Raw genomic sequence first — 15,399 nt, 5'->3', positions numbered from 1 at the left:
TATAGATATAGATATAGATATAGATATAGATATAGATATAGATATAGATATAGATATAGATATAGATATAGATATAGATATAGATGTGTGTGTGTATAATATGTGTGATGTGTAAGTATGTGTGTATGAAACTTGGTAATGAGTTAGCGAATTTGAAAGAAATGTTTATCCAGAAATATTCTTTGTGGTTGGAAGAAGTTGTAAGTTGTTTCCAGAAAACATAGGTTATTAAAGAATACTCACAACTCAGAGTGGGCTATCTTGCTACAAACAGGGAAGTCACTGAGATTCCCATAACCATAAATGCACTTCTCAAGTTTGTTGAAAGCCCAAGGAAACTAAATAGTAAGAACTTAATGCTGGAAACACCATGTTTTCCACAATCGTAGAAAAACCCAGCTGGTACTGGCAGAGAATCTTTCTCTCTGCTGACTAACTCTTAGTGCTTGGCATTTCTGATTACAGTGGGAATATTGTCTTCAACAGCCTTAATCAGTTGTGGACCGTAAATACGATACTATCAATCCATTGGGCAAGAAGTGGCCATGAAGGCAGTAGCAATCTTTCTGAGCAAATTTGAGATCTGCTTCACAAAAGGGAGTCTGTCTAGTATTCTAAACCTAAGCAAAAGTTCATGGCTAGGGCGGTTATAGGCCCTAATGGGAGGTTATTGATATAGTTGCCTAAATGTACAGTCTGTGCTCAGCTCATCTTATTGCTATCTAAATAATGGTGTTTATATTCACAAATTAGTGTCACCGTTGGCAGAGAAGCTCCATTTTGTTGCCGTGTTGTGTGCAAATACCTTTAACTAGAGTAACTGGTAATATTGTTGGATGCTCAAATATTGAGTGGATTTCTATATCCCTTCTTCCAAGGTCCAAGGCAGATCACAGATGACAGTATTTAAAGTAAATAGTTGTGATATGAGATAGAGAAAACTGTCTTTGGAACATTGCTTTGCACTCTTAATCCCACAGCAGTGGAGATTACATACACAGTACTTACCCTATATATAGCTCTATCAATATCTTTTAATGGATGTTGAAAGGATATGATGAGCCTCCATGCATGGATGTATAGACATATCTAATGAAAGAAGAGATCATTAACCCCCCCCCCATTCTTCCCTAAGTATCTGTAGATACTGAACAGGCACTAGAGGAAGGGGAGCTATTTTCTTTTGTGATGTAGCCCCTGGGAAAACATTCATGCTCCTACAAATATTTTCTCAGTCAGGATCCAGAAAGTAACCCTAATGTAACTTGGTCGGTGGAGAAAGGAGATAGAGAGAGGAAGACAAGAGGAAAAGAGAAGGAAGGATATGGAAAAGGTTAGAGAAATAGCTGAATGGTTAAAGGCTACTCAAAAGGAACAGAGTTCAGTCACGAATAACCACATGAGGAAGCTCACAAAAGCCTTTAACTTCAGCTCTAAGAAAAACGCTAACCTTCCCTCCATGGACTGCCTGAACCCGTATGTGCGCACCACCCCTATTCATAAACACATCGTTAAAAATAAGAAAGTAGATTTGAAAGATGTAAAAATGGAAGCAGGATTAGGTAGAAAGCAGAAGGCAATCAGTATGAGCAGCAGAAGGAAAGAGCAGTGTAATGAGAACAAACATGAAAAGAGGCATGTGTGGGCATGGGATGTCATCAGGAAACATTCTGAGCGATAAACATATGCTAGTCACATCAAAACGACAACAACCTCAATCAAATGACTCTGGATAGGAATAGGAGATATTTGTGTCTTTCAAGATATCTTTGAATATGTCAATCACCCAAGGACATTGAAAAGTCCCTACTTATCAGAGTTCTTTGAGATTTTATTTACTATTAGATAGATAAATACAATGAGTTAATATTTATATAATCCTGTGGACTTGCAAACTACAATTAATGTTAAGGAAATTGTTCCATAGTTTAAAAAGTTCTGTAGTGGGCTGCTTTTCTTTTTAAAAAACTTTGTTTTGTTCCTTTCTTTTCTTTTTATAGTTGAGATTTTACTGCTTTCTTCCTTCTATGACAGATGGACAATACCACACAATACAAGTTCTGACCACACAATACAAGTCCATCATTTTAACTAGTTAGAATTGCCAGACCCATGACAGTTAGGGACTCTTTTTAGTTGAATCCATTTCAAGCTTCTTCTCCCGCACAGAGGAATAATTAACAGCCATCAGTGTTTCAAGAGTTAGAAACTTGACGGTTTTCCCGAAAGGGGGTTTTCAAAGACTGCTTTTAAACTGAATGGCTAAGTTGAGCTCAATATCACTATGAGATGGAATTCACCATAACCTGAAGCTTTGTTATGCGGCTCTGGGTTGTCAACTGCATTTCCTTCATGTAGATGTTGGCAGGAATTTATATATTAGATGTTGCAATAGCTTCTGATTCATGGTAAAACTGTGTTCCAGGATGAATCTAGCTCTCAATTATTCTTCATGGGAGTCCAAATGGTCCTGCCAATGCTTTGTTTGGCACAGTAAGTTAATTCCTTAATCTCACTGGCCCATAGAAGATTCCATGGCACACAATGGAAGCCAGCTCTTTGTACAAGATTTCCATCCACACCTGTTTCTACTGGGAATCATAACAGCAAAGAATGAAAGTGAAATTGTGATATCTCATTTGGAATAATTTTGAAGATGCAATTTACAAAAATGAATGTCCATATAGTGATAAACATGAGATATTTTGACAGAATTATCCAGTCATTTTAAGTTAAAAATATTAAAAAAAATATTTTTATATTCATCATTGAATACACATGATAGATATAAACTTTAAGTAGTTTTCTAGAGTTGAAATGATAGGTTATGAGCAGTAATCTAGCTGTTTGATATATCCAGGAACATTATCCTTCAAGAAGGTTCAACTAACTTTGACAATCCTATTGAGGTCTGAGGTTACTATTTCTCTGTGCCTTTTGCAATGCCATTAAAGTGTTCATTTGATGCCATTAAAGTATATATTTTATGTTGAACATTTGCTAAATCTATCCACTTAACATATGAATATTTATGAATATACTGTCTAATACATAAAAGGACTGAACTCATAATATGTTCACTTTAAAGAATTTGTTATAAATCAATACTGGCAAAGTGGCTTCTACTTCCAATATTGGCATATGATGGATTTGTTGTTCTGGGCAAAACACTTTCTCCAGTTGCTCACACTCCTAACTACCTACTAATTACACCTGGGGAAATTGTAAAATGAACGTTATTAATTCACCTACATTTACTCACTCAGAATCTTTTGGGATAGAGACTGTGAAATTTTACTTTTAAAAAAGTACTTGAGTTTATCCTTATATAACCAGTAAGCAACAATATATGGACCCAATTAGGCAACAGATGATTCAATATTTATGAGACTATTGATTTTTAGTTTGTTAAATCATAGCTGTATATGACAAATGGAACAGAAAAATGACTTGTTCCTTTGAGTTTGCTTTCTTGACTTTATTTTTCTATTATTTTTGAAATTATAATATATTTAACTACTTAATTTCTTCCTTTCCTTTCATCTCTCTTCAAATTCTCCCATATGCTTCTAATTGCTCTCTTTTAAATAGATGACCTCTTTTTCGGTTAATTGTTGTTATAAGCATATATGTATATACATCTTTATTCTGAAACATAACCTCCTCGGTCTATTTGAGGTTAATTGGATATTTGTTTTCAGAGCTAACAATTTATTATTGGGTAATCAATTGGTGTGCTTTTCCCTGGGCAAATTATCTGTCCTACTCTGAGCATTGCTTCATTGTCTGTACCTCTTTGTGCAGGGGTGAACCCTTGTGAGTTTTCCTGATCCATAGATTTGGCATCTCTAATGCTACTGCCTTAATTCAATTCAAGATTAGGTATTATTGTTGGTGAGACTTTATGGGCATAGCTTTCAACATTACTAGGAGACACAGTTTCATAGCAAACTCCCTAACCCTCTGGCTCTCTTTAACCCACACTTTCTATAATATTCCCCAAGTCTTGAATACAGGCGTTGTTTTGTAGGTATGATCACTGAGACTGGGCTCTATTATTCTGAATTTTGATGCATGGTGTTTTTCTGTGAATGTACTCTGCTGAAAAGAGAAACTTCCTTGATGAGGGGTAAGGACTACATTTATCTGTGAGTGAAAGGGCACATATTTAGAATGCAGTCAGCGATTATGCTGGTTTAGTAAAATTGTGGTTGAAGACTCTACTCAACAATTTGTGCTTTCACTAAACTTGGATAGTTGGCTAGGTTTCCAGTAACAGAGACATGCTTCTGCCTCTCTTGAGTGAGTATTAAGACCGGTTAGAGAGCTGTTGTTTACTGCCACGCTATACATACTATCATTGCACTCTTAGGATTATTGTATTATGTTAGTTGTTGTTGTCATTTTTAAAATGGCAAAACTGAGTGGGATTATTGACTGCTTCCCTCTTTTGGAAGTTAGCATGGTGCCCTCTGCTACCATAAAATTATCTCTTCCAGGTGGAGACATTTTAGGCCATTTCCAAGTAGGAGCCTCTAAGCCTTGTGTCTGAAGTATTTGGTGTTTTCAGCAGACTTACCTGTTACCTCTGGAGGTAAGAGGACAATAGCAGTAGGCTATATGGTTTGGGGGTCTCATGGAAAACCCTGACCAGCAACACAAAAGGAGTTTTCATTTGCCTGGTGCTGAGAGTTTTATTACATGATCTTTAGTTGTGTCTTAGTCTTGCTGTTAGGATCACACTGACCACATAGAGTTTGGAAGTGCTTGCTCTCTTCCTTCTTTTAAATCTTTTAAGGAAGGATTGGCCATACATCTTTGAATGTCTGGTAGAATTCTTTTGTGATTACATCTGTCCCTGAAGATATTTTTTTTCTTGGAAGTCTCTCTCTCTCTCTCTCTCTCTCTATATATATATATATATATATATATATATATATATATATATATATATATATACATATATATGTATATACATATATATGTATATATATATAAAATTACAATTTCGTTCTCCTTACTTGTTATAGGTCTCTTTAGCTTGCTGGTTTCTTAGTTTAACATTGGTGGTTTAGCTGAATCTAAAAATTTTTCTGTTCCTATTACGAAAAAATGCTTACGTTTATATTTAGGGCAACTAATAGTAGGAATGCTAACAAAAGTGAGAAAAGTTATTGATAGAATTCTTTGCTTGTTCTAAATTTTCATCAGCTTCTGAGTTAATTCTCATGACTATATAATGTGCATATTGTTTATTTTTCATTGAGGAAATGGCTTCCTAAGTAAGTCAATGAACATCCACTTAATGACAATCCTAAAACCATAATTCCAGAATTCACTACAGAGTTAGTGATTTAAATTTTACACTATACTAAATAATTGCCTTTACTGCTCCTATAGAGTTGGGTCTATGTATACAATTTTAGGTTTTGTTTTATCTGATTATATTTTATTTTGTTAAATTAAAAAACTAAATGGGTGGGTGGATAATTAAATAAATGAAAACCTAGTCATGAGTGTAAAGGTTAACACCTGAACTAGTACTTATACCTTCTGGGAGAGAGAGGGTGTGTTTTCTCCAACAGAGTGACAGCGGGTACATCAACCACTCCAGGGCAAGCTTCATGTTCAGGAGTAGCTGATCAACATAGAAATGACTCTGCAGTTATTTTGTGCTTTTGTTTAAGAAAGAACTTAATGTTGTGTGGGTAGGGAAGGAAAGAGGGTTTGAAAAGACAGGAGGGAGGAAAAGAATATAATCAAAATATATTTAAGTTTAAAATTTTTAAATAAAAATATAGTAAAAGTTATAAAAATTTAGTTAACAGTAGCTTTTCTTCACTTAACATATGAATATTGATAAATATACTGCCTTATACATACGAGGAACAAATGTATAACATGTTAACTTTAAGGGATTTGTTATAAATCAATACTGGGAAAGTTGCTTCTACTTCCAGTATTGTCATATGCTGAATTTAGTGTTCTGGGTGACCACTTTCTCCCGTTGCTCATGCTTCTAAGCACCTATCAATTTCACCTGGGTAAATTTTACAGTGAACATTATTAGTTCACCTACATTTACTCAATCAGTAAAGAGTGCTAGAAAAACTGGTTATTGACCTGTAGGAGACTGAAACTAGAATCTTTGCTCTCTCTGCATGCAAAAGATACAAATAGATCAGAAATTCAAAATAAAACTTTAAAACTCTATAATGATAAAGCACAAGTAGAAAATGTAGTGCATGGTTTAGGCACAGGTAAGGCAAAGCAAGGTAAACACCACGTTTTCTTCCGTATTTGTTCCTAGTTATGAATCTTTTATACATATGTTTAAATTGAAGCAACTGTAGAAGCCAGTAAACTGGAAAGGGACCACGAGGAAAAACATTTTAATTGGAAGTGGCTAGTTAGTAGAAGATAAGAAAGCAAAGAAAACAAATATTGCAGGTGGACAGGTTCAAGTAGGGATCTGTGGGTGCACTGGGCAATAGCAGTTGGGCTAAATAATTGGAGAATTTATGAAAAAAGCCTGGAAACAGCTACTAGGTGCCTTTTTATGACAAATATGCTTTCCATTCATCTCAGAGCCTTGGCCATTTCAAAGATTTAGCAGCCAGTGTAGATAGTTTATTGAAATGTCTGTGATTTATAAACGTTATACCCATTACCAATTCCTCTCTCCCACCTTACTCACACACATATATACACACATGGAGGTGGGTTTACACACACACACACACACACACACACACACACACACACACACACACACACTACCACCACCACCAAGCTGAGACTTCAGTTGTTTTTTCAATTGATTTTTAATGAGCTCTACATTTTTCTCTGCTCCCTCCCCGCCTCTCCCCTACCCTTCAACCCAAGATCCCTATGCTCCCAATTTATTCATGAGATCTTGTCTTTTTCTACTTCCCATGTAGATTAGATCTATGTATGTCTCTCTTAGGGTCCTACTTGTTGTCTAGGTTCTCTGGGATTGTCATTTGTAAGCTGGTTTTCTTTGCTTTATGTTTAAAGCCCACTTATGAGTGAGTACATGTGAGAATTGTCTCTCTAGGTCTGAGTTTCCTCCCTCTAAATGATGTTTTCTAGCTCTGTCCATTTGCCTGCAAAATTCAAGATGTCATTTATTTCTGCTGTGTAAATGTACCACATTTTCCTTATCCATTCTTCCACAGAAAGGCATTTAGGTTGTTTTCAGGTTCTGGCTATGACAAACAATGCTGGTATGAACATAGTTGAGCAGATGTCTTTGTGGCATGATTGAGCACCCTTTGGATATATACCCAAAAGTGGTATTACTGGGTCCTGAGGAAGGTTGTTTCCTAATTTTCTGAGAAATCGCCACACTGACATCAAAAGGGGCTGTACCAGCTTGCATTCCCACCAGCAATGCAGGAGTGTTCCCTTTTCCCCACAACCTCTCCAGCATAAGTTCTCATCAGTGTTTTTGATCTTGGCCATTCTTACAGGTGTAAGATGGAATCTCAGAATTGTTTTGGTTTGCATTTCTCTGATAGCTAAGGGTATTGAACATTTCCTTAAGTGTCTTTCAGTTGTTTTAGATTCCTCTGGTTGAGAGTTCTCTGTTTAGGTCTGTACTCCATTATTTTTTATTGAATTATTTGTTATTTTGATGACCAATTTCTTGAGTTCTTTGTATAATTTGAAGATCAGACCTCTGATGTGGGGTTAGTGAAGATCTTTTCCCATTCTGTAGGCTGTCATTTTGTCTTATTTACCATTGTCTTTTGCTTTACAGAAGCTTTTCAGTTTCAGGAGGTCCCATTTATTAATTGTTTCTCTCAGTGTCTGTGCTTCTGGGGTTACATTTAGGAAGTCTTTTTCTGCCTAGTTTTGTGAAATAAAAATAATTTTCACTTTAGGCCTCATTATTCTTTACAAACCAGATGAATTTTCCATTTATCTTATCATGTTCTGTTTGTGCTGGAGTTTTACAAAAGTTGTCTCATGTATATTTTCAAAGAACACATTGATAAACTGAAGTACATCCAAAAGAAGGTAACCAGAAGAGTGAGATTTCTACCAGCTCATGTAAGGAACACAGCTGTATCATGGTGTGTTCAAGATGTTGATGTTGGTGAGGCTGAAAGATGCTCTGTGTCCTGGTGTGGCCATGACAGTTTCATTCAGTTAATTGGAGAGCTTTCAGTTATATACTAGTAGTTATAGAGAACAATTATTGGACCAAGGTGTGACAATTTGTCCAACAGTCAGAGCTGCTCATTCAGCTCAGTTGGTGCCAAGAGAGTATCAGTGTATACCATCTTGTCAAACCAAAATCATCATAGTGAGTAGGGGACAGAAGGGTTACTTACATCATTTATGACTTGAAGGCTGTGTTATTATCTCTGTCACTAAACAATTACCCAACAGATGGCAATCAAACTTCAATGAGCAATCCTTACATAACACACTCAGGTGAAGAGTGTTTTGGGGAAGACCGTGCTGCTAGACTCTACTGCTTATGCAAGACACCTGGTTATATAAGGCCAGGCTTCACAGAGCACTGAGTCTATTATCTTAAGGTGCTTCACTTCTACCATATCTCCCTAACCAAAACTCTGAAGCTTTTACTATAGCAGTAGAAAAAGTTCTCTAGAAAACTTGTCTGCATTGATCTATGGGGAAAAATAGAATGCATTTAAAATAACCCCTTTCTATACTATCTTTTCAGGTTAACAGTGTATATTCAGGGCAGCTGATATAACAAAGCATAATTTAATGAGCTACACCTATGAAAGTGCTAGAAAATGAATCAAAGTGTAACTTATGCCAGAGGTTTTAGAATAAATAAAGGCATATTTTGGTATATTTGATATAATGTCACAGCAAGACAACATATATAATATAAATATTCTTTCACTTCTCACTTTGTTAGAATAGAAACTACATATTACACCAGGGTGCCTTGTGTCATGAATCTGACTCAAGTTACAGTGTGTACTTTTATCTTTTTCCTCCTTTCACTAAAGCAGCAGTCAGAGCTCATATTTAGGCTTAATACAGATTTCATTGAGCACACTGGTTCCAGGATGGAGCTCATTTTATTAGACTCTCCACTCTATACAAAGCATCAATTGCAGAGGGTCACACTGCATCTTTCTAGCTGTCACACCAATATCTTCCTGAGTGCCATCTGCAATGTCTTAGGCTCTTTATTTATACTGGAACTCATTTAGTTTGATACAAGCTATTTTCAAAGTGCCTGCAGCACACAAAACAGCACTTTATCTCCAGACAGTCCTTTGCTGTGGGGATAGGAGCAACAGCAAGATTCTCCTTGGTTGTGGAGACCCAGACAAATGATGATACAAACTATGTGATAGGGCCATCTTAATTCTCATAAAACCCCTAACAAATGACAACAAAAAGGTGGATCAAAGACAGTTGAATACATCAATCTTAGGCTTTGTTAGAAACCAGAACTCAGTTCCCTACTTCTGTTATTTCAGAGCCTGTAACAATTTTAGTAATAGGCTAACACTATTCTAAGTCTGATTTAAAGATCTAATCTGATAGAACTGATGGAGGGGCTCGTGTATGAAAAAGAGGCAGTGTTGCTGTTGATGAAGGTTAAACAGGTGAATTGCTGAGGAAACTGTAACTGTGTCTAGAGGTCGGAGATTCAGTGAGTCAGAAATAGACTCAGCAATGTCCTTCTTTCAGGGAAGTCTAGCTGCTGTCTATCAAACGGTGCATTACTGAAGGTCATCAAAGCCTGAAAGAAGAATTTGGGTACTAACAGAAATAAATAAGATTAAGTTTAGAAAAGTGGATAAGAAGCAAAGAAACATTTGAGAAAGAGACTAGGTAGAAAAAAAAAGATGAACTCTAAAGAATTGGAAGGAGGAAAATTACTCCTATAAGATAATATTTCAGGGCATGAAAACTCTTAGATTCTTCCTCATTGGAAAGGGTCCCCCTTCATATTTGTGACACATATACACATGGCTATATACAGTTTATATTTTTCCATTCATTCTAGTCTAAAATTTTCTCAATTTTTTTTTATTAAGAAAGAAAAAAAAATTTTCCGCCTCCTCCCAGCCTCCCACTCCTCCCACTCTCCCTCCCCTAACTTCCCCCCCTCCTAACCTCCCCCCCTCCTCTCCCCCTCCCTCTCGAGTCTGAAGAGCAGTCAGGGTTCCCTGCCCTGTGGAAAGTCCGAAGTCCTCCCCCCTCCATCCTGGTCTAGGAAGGTGAACATCCAAACTGGCTAGGCCCCCACAAAGCCAGAGCTAGAAGTAGGATCAAAACCCAGTGCCATTGTCCTTGGCTTCTCAGCAGCCCTCATTGTCCGCCATATTCAGAAAGTCCGGGTTTATCCCCTGCTTTTCGAGTCATAATCCAGCTGGCATTGGTGAGCTCCCAATAGATCAGTCCCACTGTCTCCGTGGGTGGTTGCACCCCTCTTGGTCCTGACTTCCTTGCTTTTTTCAAACATTTTTCAGAACAGTAGATTCCCAAATATAACCAAAGCTAAGGTGTTGTGGTATAGGTCACCTGTATGTCAAAGAAATGGCTTCAGATAACATTTGAATTTGCAGGAAAATATATGAAATGATAGGCTGAGTCTCTGGAGTATTCAAAACAAGATGAATCATACTAGCCTATTGATTAGACTGTATCTTTTCCTGTGTGAAAATTTCTTGTTTAGATTTTGAGTACGTATAATAATGACAAAAAAATGCTTATAGGTACTAATTAATCTCACATGAAATTATAACATTGCATAACCTAATAAAATAGACAATAGTAATTCAAATGTGATAATTGAAGTATCTCTAAAAATTTTCCCCAGATCTTATTTTATAAGCACATGTGAATAGCATGGTTCAGTAGTTATCATGTACTCTGGGAATAGTGCAGCAGTATACACAGGAGGAGAATGATGATGACGAACACAACACATCATGAAACCTTTTCATGTTTTTAATCTGAGCAGCATGAAGGCAGAATCTGGATGTTTCTGAGTTTGAAGCTAACATGGTCGACATATCTTCCAGGAGAGCTAAGGCTAAGTAGTATGACCCTGTCTCCATAAAACATATGACAGTATGGGAAAAGATCTTCACCAACCCCATATCAGAGAGAATACTGATCTTCAAAATATACAAATAACTCAAAAAACTTGACATCAAAAGAACAAATAATCCAGTTTTAAAATTGGGTACAGACTTAAACAGAACTCTCAACAAATGAATGTCAAATGATGGAAAGGCACATAAGGAAATACTAAACATCCTTAGTCATCAGAGAAATGCAAATCGAAACAACTCTGAGATTCTATCTTACATTTGTCAGAATTGGCCAAGACCAAAACACTGATAACAGCTTATGCTGGAGAGGATGTGGAATAAGGGGAACACTCCTCCAGTGCTGGTAGGAGTGGAAACTTGTACAGCTGTTTTGGAAATCAGTGTGGCAATTTTTCAGAATATTAGGAAATAACCTACCTCAAAACCCAGCAATACCACTTTTGGGTATATACCCAAAGGATACTCAATCATACCACAAGGACATGTGCTCAACTATATACATAACAGCTTTATTGATAATAGTCAGAACCTGGGAACAACCTAGAAGCCCCTAAACTGAAGACTGGATAAAGAAAATGTGGTACATTTACACAATGGAGTACCACTCAGTGGTAAAAAAAAAATAATGATATCTTGAAATTTGCAGGCAAATGGATGGCTCTAGAGAAAACCATATTGAGTGAGGTAACCCAGACCCAGAAAGACAAATATAATATGTGATGTGGGATTCCCCTCTGTATGCTGTGAATATCATTGGTTAATAAAGGAACTGCTTTGGCCCTATAGCAGAACTATAGGGGAACAGAGCTAGGTGGAGAAAACTAAACAGAATGCTGGGCAAAAGAAGGGCAGAGTCAGAGAGAAGCCATGGATCCAAAGCCAGAGACAGAAGTTGGAAACTTTACCCAGTAAGCCACTGGCACATGGCGATACACAGATTAATGGAAATGGGATAAATTAAGATGTAAGAGTTAGCTAATAAGAAGTTAGAACTAATGGGCCAAGCAGTGATTTAATAATATAGTTTCTGTGTGATAATTTCAGTTCTGGGCAGCAGCAATAAATATGCTGTCTCCTCCTACAAATATGTACTCACTTGTAAGTGACTTTTAGACATAAAGCAAAGAAAAACCAGCCCCAGAGAACCTAGATAACAAAGAATACCCTAAGACAGAAACACATGGATCTACATAGGAAGCAGAAAAATCCTAGATCTCCTGAGTAAAGTGGGAGTGTGGAGGTCACGGAAGAGGGTAGAAAGGAAAAGGGGAGGAAGAGAGGGGAATGGAGAAAAATGTATTGCTGGACAAAAACAATAAGGAAAAAGATGTGTAAACATGGTAGCTCAGGTTGGTCTTGCATTTCTGGTGTCCTTATCTTATTCTTCAAAGTCATAAAGAATTAATATATACCTTGGTGACAGAGATAAGTGCAAATCCATTTTATGAATAAATATGGTTTCAAAATATCCCTTCAACATAGAAAATACCAAACCCACAAAATAGGTTAATCTCTACTATTGTTTTTAAAATTTATGAAACCAGTAAAAGGTATGGTAACTCCGAATATTGAGGCATCATTTCATTTTCCTTTTTCTTCCATTTATTTTTTCCTGCAGCATAGTAAGAAAATTATTTTAAGAAGTCTCTAAGGCAAAGAGCACAGGTGGTCACCACCAGCATGAGGAGCCCGGTTCAAATTGGTAAGTTGATAAATGCGACTGTATGCTTCCTCTTCTTCACGTCCTGACTTCTGTTGGTCCTCTTTGTGTTTGTTTGCTTACGTTGGTTGGTTGCTTGTTTCTAATGCAAAAAGTCCTGTGGTATATTGATTTTAGAAGTGGCAATGCTTCTACGATTTTGTCTGTGAAATTTATTGTTGTGATTTGGAAGACATTAATCTCACTGAAATTATGCTCCCTTTAATCAGTTTCTCCTCTAAAATTCCTCCTTCCCAATGCCCTGAATTCTCACGAATCTGTTCTATATTCTAATTCTATTGGTTCAGTCTTTATAAATTTTGCATATGAATAGACTTACGAAGCATTTTGCTTCTTGTTCCTTGATAAAGTTCTGTCGTCCCTGGGTGTGTGTGGGAAAGAGTAAGTTTTGTGTAGGGAAAAGTAAAAAGCTCTTATAAATTGACAAGGTCTTAAAGTAGTGATGTAATTATGGGAAAATGTTGCATTTATTAATATTTAGTTTCTTCATTTTATAGCAGGGATTATATTTGCCTTGTTAGATTTCTTAAGGGTTAACCAAGAAATGGCATGCCAACAGACTAGTAGCTTCTGCTGCACGTTAGATGAATTTAAAGACAGCAGGTTAGCTCACACTGAACATTTTCCACAAAGCCAAGTAATACACCCAAGATACTTTACTGCATTGCTTTGTTTACCTGTCACTAGACCCTGAAACGTGGTAGATATAATGACCCTTGCATTAGTAGATGGAGAAACTGCACTGTCAACATGTCAGTGAATTGCCTTCAAGTCCCCGTATTTCCTGGGAGCTTTCTGATCCACTTCTTTTTCGTGGCAGTTTCTGCTCTTACATGGATTTATGAAGCCAACATTTTGGATTAGTTAAGATCTACTAAGCCTTTGAACTGAGATGCCACACTCCTTATTATTACTTAGAATATGCTGCTTGTGTGTTTATATGCAGTCCTATAACTTATAAATGGCTTATAAATATGTAAATGCATCTAGTATTCACAGGCTGATAAGAAAACAGAGTGGGATTTGTTCTTTCAGTTTTCAGAGATAGGGAAGCTGCAGTCCCGAGAGGTTAGCTGGCTCACTGGATATCTTATTGCTCTGAGCTTCTCAGACTTTCTGAAGTTCAGGGTCAGTATATTTTCTATCGTTTGCAGACATGAGTGTTTTTGTGAGATTACTGAAGAGCATTTGCAAGAGATGTGAGAAGATTCAAAAGCAGGAGGGACAAACATTCCCTTTTAATTCTCATCATTGTTATGCCACAAATAGAAAATAACTGCAGTGCCTTTTTTTTTAGGAATGTGTCTAACGCTTTCTCTCAAAATCAACATTCCTTACAATGTTGTCAGCAAATGGCAGAAAGACATCAGTCTGTAGACCAGGGAGCAAAGTGGTCAGCACTGACAGAGGAACCCCAGTAAGTCTGATGATGAGTCCTGCTGTGAGCTTCTCATGTCTGCTCCTGTTGTTCCATAACACACAGTAGGAATTCCACCTTTTGATCTAGGGAGAAAGAATTGCATTCCAAATTGTTAAAATGAAGCCAATGCAAGGAAAGTGACAAGGACAGCTTTCCTGGAAAGAGCAGCTTCAACCAACTGACAGGCAGCGAGAGGCCTTTGGAGTCGATAGGAATGACTTCTTAATTCCTATAGGTGACTTCCAAAATGTACAATGCGTTGTTGGATTTCTCAAGGAGTCTTGACTTGTTTTTCTTTTCTTTTTTCATATGTTTTTTATCATTTAAGGAAAAGTTAGGCTGTGTTAAGAAGACCAGGCCTTGTCAGTTTCCAAATCTGCAGACTTGGTATCCTTTTAAAACATCAAAGTGGCTCTTGGCCTGCTCTGAAATGAAAATAAACTGTCTCCCCTCTACACTGAAGGGGCCTGAAAAATAAATGTTACTTGTTCATTTCAAAAACAACCAAAGTAAACTGCAGCACTTTTGTGTGCACAGAGAAACACAGACTGAAGGAAGCAGCAGTGAGAATTTTCTTTGCTAGATGAATTTTGTGACTTTCTTGGTTCTTCTGAGATTGCTCTAAGTGTTTACATGTACTATTTTATTAATAACTATTTTATCACTGTGTTAAAGTATTACTATACATGTGTTCATAAATGGTTATCGGCAGGTATTATTAAGATTTTGTTTTTTCCTCTAAATAATGTTGATTGAATATCTTCTGTTATTGTGTAAGGTGTTAGCAAAACACATTTTTTGTTTTGTTTTTTAAGTTTAACCTGATTAACATTGCTTTATATTTGCTTTATATGTATGAAATGACTATACGTAGGCTGGAATTATGTTTGTGGATGTTCTGCTATACACACACTTCACACACATACATACACTAATGCATACACACATGTACAGGCTGCAAGAGGCTTAAGATAAAGATGAAAATTTATTAACACGCAGTCATCACCAGAGACACTTCCTCCTAAAGGAGAAGGCAATAAATACAGACTTCACAGCCAGACATTAGGGAGAGAGAGAAAGAGAGAGAGAGAGAGAGAGAGAGAGAGAGAGAGAGAGAGAGAGAGAGAGAGAGAGCTTGGAAACACATAGCACTCTAAATAGGAGGTCTCCATCAA

The 15,399-nt window shown here is 36.8% G+C and overlaps 1 protein-coding gene across 2 annotated transcripts in view; it reads left to right on the top strand.

Annotated features, from left to right (window-relative positions):
• Nucleotides 1-15,399, top strand: part of Lingo2 (leucine rich repeat and Ig domain containing 2) — a 1,024,105-nt gene that overhangs the window by 561,818 nt on the left and 446,888 nt on the right. For both annotated transcript variants that reach the window (XM_026786729.1, XM_026786730.1), the window contains exon 4: nt 12,703-12,786. The gene's annotated coding sequence lies outside the window, so the exon portion shown is untranslated. The remainder of the gene's footprint in view (nt 1-12,702; nt 12,787-15,399) is intronic.

This window comes from Microtus ochrogaster, linkage group LG5 (genome assembly GCF_000317375.1).
Source record: "Microtus ochrogaster isolate Prairie Vole_2 linkage group LG5, MicOch1.0, whole genome shotgun sequence".
NCBI classification, from domain to species: domain Eukaryota; kingdom Metazoa; phylum Chordata; class Mammalia; order Rodentia; family Cricetidae; genus Microtus; species Microtus ochrogaster.
The sequence above is the reverse complement of the archived record's forward strand: the minus strand, read 5'-3'. Positions and strand labels throughout refer to the sequence as shown.